The sequence below is a fragment of the Lithobates pipiens genome, unplaced genomic scaffold (genome assembly GCF_037356315.1).
Source record: "Lithobates pipiens isolate NorthernLeopardFrog02 unplaced genomic scaffold, aLitPip1_a1.2 Scaffold_13, whole genome shotgun sequence".
NCBI classification, from domain to species: domain Eukaryota; kingdom Metazoa; phylum Chordata; class Amphibia; order Anura; family Ranidae; genus Lithobates; species Lithobates pipiens.
The window spans coordinates 136,907,076-136,923,402 of record NW_027507718.1 but is presented as its reverse complement, the minus strand read 5'-3'; the positions used below and the strand labels follow the sequence as shown (position 1 = coordinate 136,923,402).

The 16,327-nt window shown below is 47.3% G+C and overlaps 1 protein-coding gene across 5 annotated transcripts in view; it reads left to right on the top strand.

The window, feature by feature from the left end:
* POLRMT (RNA polymerase mitochondrial) overlaps positions 1-16,327 on the top strand; it is a 304,233-nt gene that overhangs the window by 176,486 nt on the left and 111,420 nt on the right. The gene's annotated exons all lie outside the window — the stretch shown is intronic.

The window sequence follows — 16,327 nt, the reverse complement described above, 5'->3', positions numbered from 1 at the left end:
CTGCTCTATCTTTTATCTCGACAAGCCGAGAGATCGCCTGATGCTCCCCACGACCTTGGGATTTCTTTCTGGGATTTCTTTCCTCTGCTCTCCTGTCTCTCTTCGGGTACTAACGTGGTGTCAGCAGCGGGGGGCGTTGCTGGCAGTGGCAGGGGGTGGTGCCTGATGTACATTCGTAACATAAGATGCAGAGACATTTTCCCCCATATTTTTGGGGGGGAAAAGTGCATCTTATGGTCCACAAAATACGCGATTTCTCTATTATCTACAAACAGCTGTTGCTATTTTCATTTTGATCTAAAGCTTATGTTACATTGCACTGACCTCTTCCGAGGTATTCTGTCTCGGGGAAAATTAACAGTAAATAAAGAAAAGCTACATAAAGCAAAACTATATAGGAAGTCCAATTGATAACATTTTTCCACAGTTGTACTAACTTTTGAAACTGTTTTTTATGCACCTTTGTAATGTTTTGTTGCTTTACACAAGTCTGAAGTCTATCCTTGTAAAGATATATCCAAGGTGTGTCTCTGCACAGACTTATAGTTGAATGTCTCTTTGGTGTATACCGTACATTTATGTAATGTGTATGTAACATACGGAATAAGCTCTGGGTATCCACTGTCATCCGCTGGTTTAACTGTTCTAGAAGGTCTGCACCTGCAAATATTAATTTGTCTAGCGATGGGTGGTTAGCACAGGCATAGGATTGTGTAAAGTTAATTCATGAAAATTCAAAGCCAAGATTTTCTTCAAAAATCTCCTTGTGCTGCATATGATGCTTCTATCTATGGGGCAAAAAATATGGCAACACTGCTGCAAGGGTAGGAAGTTTATTGAATGAATTCCATAGAGCTGAATTCTCAAATCAGGGCTACGTAGCTAACATTTCACACAGGTGACCCTTACCAATATTTACTTGGGACAGCAAAGTAGAGTGCTCTCACTTTGCAACATTGAGGTCCGGACTTTCATTTCCATCAAGAACACTCTCTGGATAATAAATGAGAACACTATATAACACTATATCTTTATGAAATGCTGAATATAAATAAAAAAAAAAGTCCTTTTATAAACATTAAAGCAGAACTTCCGCTCGTCAGAACCCCTCCCCTCCCCCCCCCCCCCCCCAGTGCCATAGTTGGCACCTTTCAGGGGGCAGGGGGGTGCAGATACCTGTCACGGGAGTCTATGCCTCTTCCTGTCCCGCCGCGCTGTCTGCTGGGACACACACAGGTCCCAGAGGCAGCGCGGACCACTCCCATTGCGCTGCTCGACTCGCGCATTCGCAGTAGGGAACCGGGAAGTGACGCCGCAATGCTTCACTTCCTCATTCCCTCACCGAGAATAGCGGCGGCCTCGGCTGCCGACATTGCTGGACCCAGGCAGGTGATTGTCCATTTATTAAAAGTCAGCAGCTGTAGTATTTATAGCTGCTGCATTTTAATATATTGTTTTTGGGTGGACTCCCTCTTTAAGTGTCCAAAGGTGATGAAATGTAGACGTTTGCTTCTTGAAAAAAGTAATCACCACCGTGCCATCACCTCATGGATAAACTCTCAGCAAATATTGCATTCCAGATCATAGGAAGGTCAAAATAAGCATATGTTAGTCAAATTTGTGAAGATTCCCATCCATTGTCTAAAGCAGTGGTTCTCAACCGGCGTTCCCGATCCCCATGGATTCTGCGGCGATCTGACTGTCAGTTGCAGGCAGCTGACAGAAGGATCGCAGACACAGGCAGAGATAGGCAGGGAAGCCCTATTGGCTGTATCGCGCTGTTCCCCCTCGGCCCCTCCTCCTTCTCCCCTCCTGTCCTTACCTAGTGCTTGTAAGTGACATCATCTGGAGTGAACAGGATAGGAGGAGGAGGAGGAGGGGCCGAGGGGAAACAGTGCGCCACTGGAGAAGATATGAAGCCAGCAGAAGAAAGCAAGTAATGAAGTGTCCCCCCCCCCCCCACAATGTGCCCAACAGTCTGTCCCCTACCCCATGTAATGTGCTGTCATGTCCACCTGGAGTGCCTGGAGTACCTGGGCTTGCTTCTGGACTCCTCAGAGGCAAGTCTTTCTCCCTTTGGACAAGCTGCAGACTCTTCAAGTTGCAATGAACTTGTTGGTGTCTCGCAGGTGGTCGTTGCTGCGTTTTTTGCATACGAGTCCTGGGTCCCATGGTAGCCACTTTTGAGGCGGTACCACATGCTAAATTCCACTCTTGAGTCTTGCAAAAGGAGATCCTGTCCAAATGGGACAAATCCCCATTATCTCTGGATTACCGTTTGGGGGGGGGGGGGAGTTTGGGGCGTACAGTTTGCCCAGGGTTGCTGGACGCCTGCCGATCAGTGTGCTGGAACTTGGGGCAATCTGCACATGGTCACAGAGGCTGCAGGGGCGTCCGGTCAGGATCCAGTTGGGCAATGCTAACTGCTGTGTCGTATATCAACCATCAAGGAGGAACAAGGAGCTGGGCTGCAGCACTGGAGGTCGCTCACATCCTGCGGTGGGCAGAGCGGCACTTGCCGGTTCTCGGCCGTGTACATTCCGGGTGTAGAAAACTGGCAAGCGGACCAGCTAAGTCGTCAGATGCTGGACTAAGGGGAATGCTCCCTTCATCCAGATGTATTTTGGCTCCTTTGCCTAAGGTGGGGCACGACAGATATGGATCTCCTGGCTTCTCGACTCAATCGGAAAGTACAGAGGTTTGTGGCCAGGTCAAAAGATCCCTGGGCGGACGTGGCAGATGCGTTGGTGGCTCCATGGGGGCATTATCGGCTGATTTATGCCCCCCCCCACTCAAACTTCTACCACGCCTGCTTCGCAGAATGGAGGCTGAGGGTATGAGGCTATTCCAGTGATTCTAATTATCCCAGATTGGCCTCGGCATCCTTGGTATGCTGAAGTAGTACAAATGGTGGCTGGTGGTCCTTGGTGGCTGCCGATGCAAGAGGACCTTCTGTTGCAAGGTCCAATACTTCATCCTGCTTTACAGTCCTTGGCTTTAACGGCATGGCTGTTGATAGCCAGGTGCTAAAGGATCAAGGTCTGTCGGATTCAGTAATCTCCACTATGCTGAGGGCACGAAAGTCATCTTCTCAGAAGATTTATTATCGTACGTGGAAGGCCCACATCTCCATGTGTGAGGAGATGGAGTGGTGTCTGCGTACATACAGTGGGGATGGAAAGTATTCAGACCCCCTTGAATTTTTCACTCTGTTATACTGCAACCATTTTTTCTAAAATCATTTAAGTTTTTCCTCATTAATGTACACACCACCCCATATTGACAGAAAAACACAGAATTTTGAAATTTTTTGCAGATTTATTATAAAGAAAAACTGAAATATCACATGGTCCTAAGTATTCAGACCCGTTGCTCAGTATTTAGTAGAAGCACTCTTTTGATCTAATACAGCCATGAGTCTTTTTGGGAAAGATGCAACAAGTTTTTCACACTTGGATTTGGGGATCCTCTGATATTCTTCCTTGCAGATCCTCTCCAGTTCTGTCAGGTTAGATGGTAAGTGTTGGTGGACAGCCATTTTTAGGTCTGTCCAGAGATGCTCAATTGGGTTTGTCAGGGCTCTAGCTGGGCCATTCAAGAACAATGACGGAGCTGTTGTGAAGCCACTCCTTCGTTATTTTAGCTGTGTGTATAGGGTCATTGTCTTGTTGGAAGATAAACCTTCGACCCAGTCTGAGGTCCTGAGCACTCTGGAGAAGGTTTTTGTCCAGGATATCCCTGTACTTGGCCGTATTCATCTTTTCTCTCGATTGCAACCAGTCGTCCTGTCCCTACAGCTGAAAAACACCCCCACAGCATGATGCTGCCACCACTATGCTTCACTGTTGGGACTGTATTGGACAGGTGATGAGCAGTGCCTGGTTTTCCCTACACATACCGCTTAGAATGAAGGCCAAAAAGTTCTATCTTGGTCTCATCAGGCCAAAGAATCTTATTTCCCACCATCTTGGAGTCCTTTAGTTTTTTTTTTTAAAGCAAACTCCATGCGGGCTTTCATGTGTCTTACACTTTCTCCCATCTCCCGACTGCATCCCAGGAGCTCAGCCACAGTGATCTCTAGGTTCTTCTTTACCTAGCTCACCAAGGCTCTTCTGCCCCAACAGCTCAGTTTGGCCAGGCGGCCAGCTCTAGGAAGGGTTCTGGTCGTCCCGAACATCTTCCATTTAAGGATTATGGAGGCCACTGTGCTCTTAGGAACCTTAAGTGCAGCAGAATTTTTTTTTTGTAACCTTGGCTAGATCTGTGCCTTGCCACAATTCTGTCTCTGAGCCCTTCAGGCAGTTCCTTTTGACCTCATGATTCTCATTTGCTCTGACATGCACTATGAGCTGTACGGTCTTGTATAGACAGGTGTGTGGCTTTCCTAATCGAGTCCAATCAATATACTTAACCACTTACTTGACCACTGGGCACTTAAACACCCTTAATAACCAGACCAATTTTCAGCTTTTGGTGCTCTCACATTTTGAATGACAATTACTCAGTCATGCAACACTGTACCCATATGATTTTTTTTTTGATTTTTTTTCACACAAATAGAGCTTTCTTTTTGGTGCTATTTAATCACCGCCTTTTTTTTTTATTGTTTGTGCTATAAAAGAAAAGACCGAAAATTCAGTAAAAAAAAATAAATACATTTTTCTTCGTTTCTGTTATAAAATTTTGCAGATTAGTATTTTTTCTTCATAAATTTTGGCCAAAATTTATACTACTACATATCTTTGGTAAAAATAAGTACAAATTGGTGGATATTATTTGGTCTTTGTGAAAGTTACACAAGCTTAACTCTGAGAGGCTGTCAATAAGACCCTGCATCTCACCTCTAGGCTGGGAAGCCTGAAATAAAAAAATGATTCTGGCTTTGATCGTATTGGCGAGTCGGTAGAAGCACCAGAGGCCGGCGGGAGGGGGGGGGGACATCTCGCCTCTTGTAAGAACGATCAAGCAGTGGAACAGCCTCTATGATTGTTCTTATGGTGAAGGGAATCGCCGGCTGAAAAAGCTGATATCTGAATGATGCCTGTAGCTACATCCATCATTCAGATATCCCTGCACAAAGTCAAGGACATCATATGATGGCTGGCTGGGTATTGCAGGATATCACCGACTATGGCTGGGTATTGCAGGGTATCACCGAGTATGGCTGGGTATTGCAGGATATCACCGACTATGGCTGGTTATTGCAGGGTATCTCCGAGTATGGCTGGGTATTGCAGGGTATCTCCGAGTATGGCTGGGTATTGCAGGGTATCTCCGAGTATGGCTGGGTATTGCAGGGTATCACCGAGTATGGCTGGGTATTGCAGGATATCATCGACTATGGCTGGTTATTGCAGGGTATCTCCGAGTATGGCTGGGTATTGCAGGGTATCTCTGAGTATGGCTGGGTATTGCAGGGTATCTCCGAGTATGGCTGGGTATTGCAGGGTATCACCGAGTATGGCTGGGTATTGCAGGATATCAACGACTATGGCTGGGTATTGCAGGATATCAACGACTATGGCTGGTTATTGCAGGGTATCTCAGAGTATGGCTGGGTATGGCAGGGTATCTCCGAGTATGGCTGGGTATGGCAGGGTATCCCTGAGTATGGCTGGGTATGGCAGGGTATCTCTGAGTATGGCAATTTATGGCAGGGTATTGGCAGGGTGTTGGCGGGCATTGCAGGGTATTGGCAGGGAATTGAGGGGTTCATTTTTGGTGAGTGGACAGAAAGGAAGAGGAATGGGGAGGAAGGAGGGGAAGATGGCACCAAAAAGATAGAAGGGGAATGAAAAAAAGGTGGGGAGGGGAAGGAAGAAAAGGATGTGAAAAAGAGGGGGGGGGGGGGGGGTGGTGGTGAGAGGGACATAGGGAAGGGGGGAGGGGAGAGTAAAGGTAAGAAGAAATGGGGAGAAAACAGGCGAGAGGCAGAATACCAATAGTGAAGGATGAAAAATATCATAGAATGCTGAATTTGAAACAGGTACTCGACACATTTCACACTTGTGAAAACAAGACAGCAACAGAGGCACAACAGTAGACGGGCACCTGAGAATAGTGTTTAGTATGCACACCTAGGGAACACTTAACCCCTTGATTGCCCCCTAGTGTTAACCCCTTTCCTGCCAGTGACATTTATACAGTAAACAGTGGCTATTATAGCGCTGAACGCTATCAATGTTAGTGGTCCCAAAAAAAGTGTCTGCTGCAATGTCGTAGTCCCGCTAAAAACAGCTGATCACCGCCATTACTAGTAAAAAAAAAAATTGTAATAAAAATGCCATAAATCTATACCCTATTTTGTAGACGCTATAACTTTTGCACAAACCAATCAATATATGCTTATTGTGATTTTTTTAAATGAATTTATTAATTTTATTAATTCATTTATTTTACCAAAAATATGTAGAATGCATATCGGCCTAAACCGATGAAGAAATAAATTTTTTTTTATTTATTTGTTTATTTTTTGGATATTTATTATAGCAAAAAGTAAAATATATTGTTTTTTTTTTTTTTAATTTGCGGTCTTTTTTGTTTATAGCGCAAAAAATAAAAGCCACAGACGTGATCAAATACCATCAAAAGAAAGCTCTATTTGTGGTAAAAAAAAAGACATTAATTTTGTTTGGGTACAGTGTCGCAGGACTGTGCAATTGTCAGCTAAAGCGACGCAGTGCCGTATCACAAAACATGGCCTGGTCCCCTTTGGACCTGCTGTTAACTCATTGAAAGTCCCATTCATTTTAATAGAACAGCTGGTGAAATGTGGCAGTGACACAACAAGGGATGTGGTGGCAGCAGGTTAGTAAATGCCCGCTAACAGGCACTGCCATGATGGATCTGAAAAGGCAGGTGTTCTTTAAATGTAAGGACATATTCTTGCTGGTAATTAGAATTTTTAAACTTTGCAAACAAAATGAATGTTTCCTATTTAGAATAATAAGCTGTCAGATTAGCAGATATTCCCAAACCGGCCCTTTTTTATGGCCTGCTGCCATTTTGCTCCCCAAGGGAAGAATAAAGCGCTTCAAGCTATGTGCAGAAAGATTACAAGGTTTATAAGCTGCTTAGGTTTCACTTTAATTTTTTACCGCTTGTCTTTCCTCCTCACACTTACAGCCTGGTACAGATGCATTTCTCTTCAAACAATCATACCGCTTGTAGTTTACATAGATTTGCAAAACAATGATATAAAGGAATATTCCTGAAGTTTGCTTTATCTCATGGTTACTGTGAAATTGTGTAAATGCATCAATCCATTACATGTTATCTCACCTTGTAGAGCTTGGATTCATTGAATGAGTTTACCAAAGATGTAAATATTTCAGAATATACAGCCTCATGCTACATAACCAAGCTCAATTTAATGCTGAATAAACTACCTTTTTAATGTATCTTAACCACTTGCAGACCGGACCATTTTGCTGGTCAAAGACCAGACCACTTTTTGCGATTCGGCACTGCGTTGCTTTAACTGACAATTGCGCGGTCATGCGACGTGGCTCCCAAACAAAATTGACGTCCTTTTTTTCCCACAAATAGAGCTTTCTTTTGGTGGTATTTGATCACCCCTGCGGTTTTTATTTTTTGCGCTATAAACAAAAATAGAGCGACAATTTTGAAAAAAACGCATTATTTTTTACTTTTTGTTATAATAAATATCCCCCAAAAATATATAAAAAAACATTTTTTTCCCTCAGTTTAGGCCGATACGTATTCTTCTACATATTTTTGGTAAAAAAAATCGCAATAAGCGATTATTGATTGGTTTGCGCAAAAGTTATAGCGTTTACAAAATAGGGATAGTTTTATAGCATTTTTATTAATAATTTTTTATTATTTTTTTTTTACTAGTAATGGCGGCGATCAGCGATTTTTATTGTGACTGCGACATTGTGGGGGACCCATCGGACATTTTTGACACATTTTTGGGACCATTGTCATTTATACAGTAATCACTGCTATATAAATGCAGTGATTCCTGTGTAAATGACACTGGCAGTGAAGGGGTTAACCAGTGGGTGGCAGTGTAGGGGTTAAGTGTTCCTAGGGGTGTGTTACTAACTGTGGGGGGGTTGGGCTTTCATTTAGTGAACACTGATCTCTGCTCCAATCACATGGAGCAGAGATCAGCGTCACTAGTTGCTAGGCAGAATGGAGAAATGTTGTTTACTCTGCATTTCCTCCATTCGGCCGCTCCGTGAGACGATCGCGGGGATGCCCGCGGCGATCGAGTCCGCGGGTCCCGCGACCGGACTCACGGGGGTCCCGACTAGCGCGGGAGCGCGCCGCCGCCGGCGCGCTCCCGATGGCAGGACGGCATTGAATATTGGACATACCTGTACGCCAATATGCCTGCCCGTGTCATTCTGTCGACGTACATCGTCGTGCGCTGGTCGGGAAGTGGTTAAATAGATAATTTTTTACTCCAGAAGCATTTTATTAAAAGAAATTTAATAAAAATCAAAAAAATCATATTTAAATTTAAAAAAATCTGATTTTTTTTTTTATTTTTTTTAAATCATTGATTTTCATCCACCCTGCTTTCTCTATTCTCCCCCTCTTTCCTTTCTCCCTTTTTCTCCTTTTTCACTTTCCTTCCACTCACTTACCTCCCCATTTTTGTCCCCCCTTGTATTTCCTCCCTTCTTCCCTTTTCTCTCTCCCCTTACCCCTCCCCCTTTTCTTTCCACTTGTCTTTTTTTTTTTCTCCCCCCCTCTTCTTCAACTTGGCATCCTACCTTATTCTTTCCTGCCTATTTCCTTTGTCCCCTCCTTTTCCTTTCCATCTCTTCCCCCCTTTTTCCTGCCTTACCTCTTCTTTCTTGCAGTTGTCATCTTTCTGTTTGGTCAGTTTTTCATTGTTTATACATTTCTTTCAGTTTTTCGGGTAGGGCTGTTGCCTGTGCTCCTGCATTGTATAGGAGATGTTTACACTGCATGCAGCCAGTGGTGTCACCGGCGCGTGTGCTCTGAAGGGACAGCATACCCATGCCGTCCCATCAGAGCTCCGTGCAACTGTCTGTGACTCCAGGCGCAGGAGGAGGTCATCATGGTGTGGCCAATCAGACGGCCGGAGCATGCAAACCTGAAAGGAACCTGTGGGCGGCACAGTGATGTAGAGGTTAGCACTCTCACCTAGCAGTAAAAAGGGTCACTGGTTTGAATCCAAACCACGACTCTACCTGCCTGGAGTTTGCTTGTTCTCCCTGTGCCTGCATGGGTTTCTTCCACGTACTCCGGTTTCCTTCCACACTACAAAGACATGCTGGTAGGTTAATTGGCTTCTGTCCAAAATTGGCCCTAGTATATGAATGGGGACCTTGGATTGTGGGCTCCTTGAGGGTAGGGACTGATGTGAGTGTGTGATGTACAGGGATAGGGCCAATTGTAGACACTCAGTCAGGTTGAACTGGATGGACTGGTGTATTTATTCAACCTTACTAACTATGTAAATATGTGAAGATAGAAGCCCTCCAGCGGTGACAGCTCATCGCTAGAGAGCTTCGTTCTCAGGAAAGTATTTGATAATGTGCTAATATGCGATGTATACTAGTACATTATCCACTTAAAGACCAGGTCTCTTTTTCAGATTTGGTGTTTATATGTTTAAAACTGTTTTTTTTTTTTTTTGCTAGAAAATTACTTGAAACCCCCAAACATATATATTTTTTCTAACACCCTAGAGAATAAAATGGTGGTCATTGTAATACTTTTTTCACACCATATTTGCGTAGCGGTCTTACAAGCGCACTTTTTTGGGAAAAAAATTAACTTTTTTGAATAAATAAAAGAAGACAACAGTAAAATTAGCCCAATTTTTTGTTTATATTGTGAAAGATAATGTTACATCGAGTAAATTGATACCCAATGTCATGCTTCAAAATTGCGCCCGCTCGTGGAATAGCGTCAAAATTTTACCCTCAAAAATCTCCATAAGCGACATTTAAAAAATTGTACAGGTTGCATGTTTTGAGTTAGAGAGGAGGGGCTAGAATTATTGCTCTCGCTCTACCGATCGCGGCGATGCCTCACATGTGTGGTTTGACCGCCGCTTTCATATGCGGGCGCTACTCACATATGCATTCGCTTCTGTGCACAAGCTCGTCGGGATGGGGTGTTTTTTTAAAAAAAATTTTTTGTTTTTTCTCATTTATTTTACTTGATTTTATTTATTTTTACACTTTAAAAAAATAAAATAAATGGATCACTTTTATTCCTATTACAATTAATGTAAACATCCCTTGTAATAGAAAAAAGCATGACAGGTCCTCTTAAATATGAGATCTGGGGTCAAAAAGTCCTCAGATCTCATATTTGGACTTAAAAAAAAAAAAAAGTAATTTGAAAATATGACATTGAAAAGATGTACCTTTAAGAGGTATGGGCGGAAGTGACGTTTTGACGTCGCTTCCGCCCTCCTATGGTATAGAGACGAGTGGGGGCCATCTTAACCTCACTTGTCTCCATACCAAGCAGATAAAAGCACCAGATTGCCTCCACCTCTACCGATGGGGAGTGGGAGAGCGGCAGGAGGGGGGGTAGCACCTCTCCCGCAGCCGATAACGGTGATCTTGCAGCGAACCCGCCATGGAGACCACTGTTATCGCACACAGGACTGCCTCCTGTAAAGAAGGATATCTCGGTTGTGGCAGCAGCTGCTGCCATTAACGAGATATCCCTCTTCAAAGTACCGACGTATATCTACATGAGGTGATCCTTAAGTGGTTATACCTTTACTTTGCAGGTTTAAAAAAAATAAAATAAAAAATCTTTGTGGTTTACTACCGCTTTTAAGTTGTCTTTTCATGTAGTCTAAGGTTACTGAGATATTCTATTCCGTCTTTTTTCCCTGGGGACCTATTTGGGGGTTGTCTCCGGTCATTCTACCTAACATTTTGGGACTTGCTGTTTATAGTTACATAGTTAGTCAGGTTGAAAAAAGACATGTCCATCAAGTTCAACCACAAAAAAAAAAAAAATAATAATATCATACAATCCCATATAACAAATTACCCACAGTCGGGGCCGGACTGGGAATAAAAACCAGCCCTGGAAAAAAATTCATACCAGCCCAACAGCATAACGTCATTATTTTATTTATTTTATTTTAGAGGATCTGTTTGCTGTGAGATGGAGTGGTCCCTGGACACCTGCACCTTTAGCCATCCTCAAAGAGCAGGGGGGAGTGGAGATCACAGGGGTGGGCAGCGGAGAGCGCTGGGGGGGGGACTTGAAAGCACTGGGGGGGCCAAAAAGAACAGGGGTGGAGAGCACAGGGGGGGGGGCTAAGAGTGTGGGATGGTGAAGAGCACTGGGGGGGCAGAAAAACAAGGGTGGAGAGCACGGGGGCTGGAGAGTACTGGGGGGTACAAAGAGCAGGGGGGAGTGGAGAGCAATGTGGGGGGGCTTGAGAGCACCAGCGGGGGCCAGAAAGAACAGAGGTGGAAAGCGTGGGGGACTGGAGAGCACTGGTAGGGTTGAAGAGCACATGGGTGGGGGCAAAATGCAGGGGGGAGTGGAGAGTACAGGGGTGGGGAGTGGAGAGTGCTGGGGGGAGCCAAAAAGAACGGGTGGAGAGCACTGGGGGGTCTGGAAAGCACCAGGGGGCCAGAAAGAACAGGGGTGGGGAGAATGGGGGGCTGAAGAGCACTGGGGTGGGGGCTGGAGAGTGATGTGGAGAGCACTGGGGGGGGGGACAAAAGAACAGGGGGAGAGCACTGGGGGGAGTGGAGAGCACTGGGGGGAAAGAAAAGGGGGGAAAGCACTGGGGGGAAGAACAGGGGGAGAGCACTGGGGGGGTGGAGATCACTGGGGGGAGAACAGGGGGGAGAGCACTGGCGGGGGAACGAGGGGGAGAGCACTGGGGGGGGCAGGGGGAAGAGCACTGGGAGGGGCAACAGGGGAGAGCGGGGGGAGCAGTGGGGGGAGTGGAGAGCACTGGGGGGGACGGGGGTAGAGCACTGGGGGGGACAACAGGGGTGAGAGCACTGGGAGAGGGAACAGGGGGAGTGGAGAGCACTGGGGGGGGAGTAGAACGGGGGGAGAGCACTGGAGGGAGTGGAGAGCACTGGGGGAAGTGGAGAGCACTGGGGGGAGAGCACTGGGGAGGAGTGGAGAGCACTGGGGGGGGAGAACAGGGGGGAGTGGAGAGCACTGGGGGGAGAGCACAGGGGGGAGTGGAGAGCACTGGGGGGGAGAGCACTGGGCCCCCACTTCGCCAATCCTCCTATCGAGGCACTGTGGCACACAGGGCGGGCTGTACTAGCAGCATCTCCTCCTGCGGATCACAGCGCCAGCGGGCTCTGTGTTCGGCGGCCACTCTGTAACATGGCCCTGCCCCCCCAGTCCGGCTCGTGTGATAGGCGGAAAGTTGATTCTATCTACTATCACACGAGCCGGTCTGAGGGGGCGGAGCCATGTTACATAGCGGCCGCCGAACACAGAGCCAGCCAGCGCTGTGATCCGCAGGAGAGAGGGGAGCAGTGCAGCCTCAACTAAAAGTGGCCCCAGGGCAGGCGGCCTACCTGGAAATCTCCCGGTATCCCGGTAGGCCAGTCCGGCCCTGCCCACAGTTGATCCAGAGGAAGGCAAAAAACCCCAGCAGAGCATGATCCAACTTTCTAAAGCAGGGGAAAAAATTCCTTCCTGATCCCCCGAGAGGCAATCGGATTTTCCCCGGATCAACTTTACCTATAAGTGTTAGTACCCAGTTATATTATGTTAACTTAGGAAATAATCCAAGCCCTTCTTAAAGCAATCCACTGAGCTGGCCAGAACCACCTCTGCAGGGAGTCTATTCCACATTTTCACAGCTCTTACTGTGAAGAAACCTTTCCGTATTTGGAGATGAAATCTCTTTTCCTCTAGACGTAAAAAGTGCCCCCTTGTCCACTTTGTTGACTGTAAAGTGAATAACTCAACACCAAGTTCACTATATGGACCCCTTATATATTTGTACCTGTTGATCACATCTCCCCTTAATCTCCTCCCATCAAGAGTGAATAAATTCAGTTCCTCTAATCTTTCCTCATAGCTGAGTTCCTCCATGCCTCTTATCAGTTTGGTTGCCCTTCTCTGCACTTTCTCCAGTTCCCCGATATCCTTTTTGAGAACTGGTGCCCAAAACTGAACGGCATATTCCAGATGAGGTCTTACTAATGATTTGAACAGGGGCAAAATGATATCTCTCTCTCTGGAGTCCATACATCTCTTAATACAGGAAAGGACTTTGCTTGCTTTGGAAACCGCAGCTTGGCATTGCATTATAAGGACTTTCTCTTATATTCACCGACCGACACAGCTCCTCTCTTAGCCATTGGGTTGTTAGCCTTATCACTAGGAAAATATTAGGCATTAGTTGTAACGCAACACTCAGAACTCTTAGTTCCGCCCAGGGGTTGGACCCTTGGGCTACAACCCTCCACCCTGCCATGCAGTCATCAGTTTTATTTTGCCTAGTGAAGAAGGACCTAGGAACCTGCGGGCCATCGGTCTGTGCTTATTTATGCAGAAGCTTGTCTTTTTGCGCAAGATGACTGATCCTGTTATCTGCTATCAACAGTCCAGCCATCAAGCGTGTGCAGGCCGCAGCTATGCTCTCGGCAGGCCACGACGAAACCTCAGCTCCAGGGGTGGTCGTGAGCTTTTATGCTCCGGGGCATTCATACGACCGGGCTACCGATGTCTGCGTCGCAGTGGGCCGAGGCCAGCAGCCACCCTGTACTGATCAGTGAGTGGTTCTGCAATGGAATGTCTCCCAGCTCTTCAGGACTGCTAAGTACAACTCTTCCTGCCTCGGTGGGGCTGAGCAGCTGGGCATTCCCTGGGAGGTCAATTTGGGGATCCCTCACCTCCCTCTCTTCTCTCCCTGTCCCTATCTTCCCTCCCCCCCTCCACCTGGAAGGTGCCTGTGAGGTTCTGCTGTTTGGTGCGGCGCTGTGTTCTCTGCCATCGTTTTTCTTTCTGTACCTCATGGAGCTGCTGGCAGCCATTTTAGGTGTGGGCGAGGGCAGCATGCCTTCCTGGGCTTCAGCGGCCATTTTCCCAGTGATCTCCTATTCAGGACACTGGCGGCCATTTTCTGGAAGCCTGAACACGTTTTCAGTGTTCTCTTGCAGCAGTATGACTCGTGCTCTCACAGCCATTTCCCCTGTGTTTTCTGTCTTTGTACGTCCAGCTGGGCGGCCATTTTTTCTTTAAGCCTGAGCACATTTCTAGAGCGCTATTTCTGGCGGCTGCCACCGACACAGCTTTGTTTCCTCTGCACTTGGGAGCACTCAGGGACAACAGGCACTATTTGTGGGACAGCGCAGAACTCCTCAGCGTGGTGAGTCCGGCGGGAAAGAACCCCTCAGCCAGTGACAGCAAGGAGGGTGGGACTGTCACTGTCCTAAGTCCCCTTCGGGTGGCAGACAGGGTAGGGTCAGCATGGCTTCAGAAACTGGTGTTTCTTCCCCCAAAATCCAGGCAATTGCAACCTGTGGACTGCGCTGTGCCCATGGACACTCTGACGGCGGTCTTCAATTCGTTCGTTGCTAAGATGGAGGAGTTGCGTGGGAAGAAAGGTGCGCTAAAGCGGCCCCGGACCCCCTCCCCCGGCCTCTGGGGAGAGCTTTGACGTAGACTCTGGTCCTGCTGAGGCTGGTGACCTTTGCTTTGTCTTGCCAGATGACGCTGACCAGGAACGTTCAGACAGTGAGGATGAGTCCGGGTCCGGGCGCGACAAAGCGATTGGTGGAGCACTTATCATAGCTGTGCATGATACCCTGAAGATTCAGGAGCCAGAGAATCCCTCTGCTGATGTAGCGGTCCCTTTTGGATCCCGTAAGCCAGCACGTTCACCTAAGGTGTTCCCTTATCTGACTTATTTTGACAAGTTCATTTACAAGGAATGGGTCACCCGCAACGGACCTTTTTCGGTCCCAAATACATGGCAGTGCATTACCCTTTTGAGGAGAGCCTTCTCAAGAAGTGGTCAGCTCCTCCGGTCGTGGACCCCCCAGTATCCAGGTTAAATAAAGTAACCACGATCCCAGTTGAGGGGACGCTTGCATTTAAGGATCCCACAGACAGGAAGGCAGAGGCAGTGACTCGTTTACGGTTGTGGGGTCAGCCGTGCGACCAGTACTGGCATCCGCGAATTGGGAGAGCAGCAGGCTTCTGTCTGCGTGGAACTAGCAGACCAACTAGTGCAAGGCCGTATGTTTGTGACACGGCCCTGGATACTCTTCCTCTGTTGTCCAGGGCTTCAGTGTCAGCTGTGGTGCTGAGGCGCATGATTTGGCTAAAATGCTGGTCTGCTGACCAGGCATCCAAAAAAGCCCTGACGGATCTTTCCTTCCTTGGCGACCGGCTCTTTGGAGCCTCTTTGGATGGCATTTTTAAAAATGCCACCGGCGGTAAGAGTACCTTACTCCCACAGGTCAGGAAGGCTAAGGAGCCACGCCGTAGGCAAGGACCCTCTTTTTCCGCTCACAAACAGCTTTTTTGTCCGCCCGGAGCTTCGGCAAAATGCCCTCAGCCCGACAGGATGACCACGGACGGCCAAAAACGTCCCTGGAACCACAAGCCTGCGAATAAAAGTGCTACCGCATGAAGGTTTGCCCCCACCCATGTCTCGGAGGGGGGTCACCTTTGGGAGTTTGCAGCCCAGTGGTCCTCCCGGTTATCCGACCAATGGGTTCTGCAATCTGATTTCCTCCAGCTACAAGATGTAGTTTCTCTCTTGGCCGCCAAACAGATTCTTCCTCTCCAGCATACCTGTATCCCCGGCTCGGGGGCAGTAAGGGACTTGCTGAATCGTGGGGTGATTGTACCGGATTCGGAACGCTTCCAGGGATTCTACTCAAATCTGTTTGTGGTTCCCAAGAAGGAAGGGGGACGCCCAATCTTGGACCTAAAAGCCCTCAATCACTTTGTAAAAGTGCAGAGGTTCAGAATGGAATCAGTTCGCTCAGTAGCCACTGCACTCCATCAAGGGGACTCCCTGGCATCCTTAGACATCCAGGTTGCGTACCTGCACATACCCATATGCCTTTGGCATCAAAAATTTCTGCGGTTTGCAGTCGGGGAAGCCCACTACCAGTTTGTGGCTCTTCCTTTTGGTCTGGCATCAGCCCCCCCAAGTCTTTACCAAGGTATTGGCTCCAGTTTTGGCATTGCTACGGCAACGTGGTATCGCGATCGTGGGATACCTAGACGATCTCCTCCTGAGGGCATCTTCCGCCTCAAAATTAGAGAAGGATGTGGCGATCACCATGCGGACCCTGCAAGAATTTGGGTGGCTGTTGAACCTAAAGAAGTCGGTGATCGTACTGAC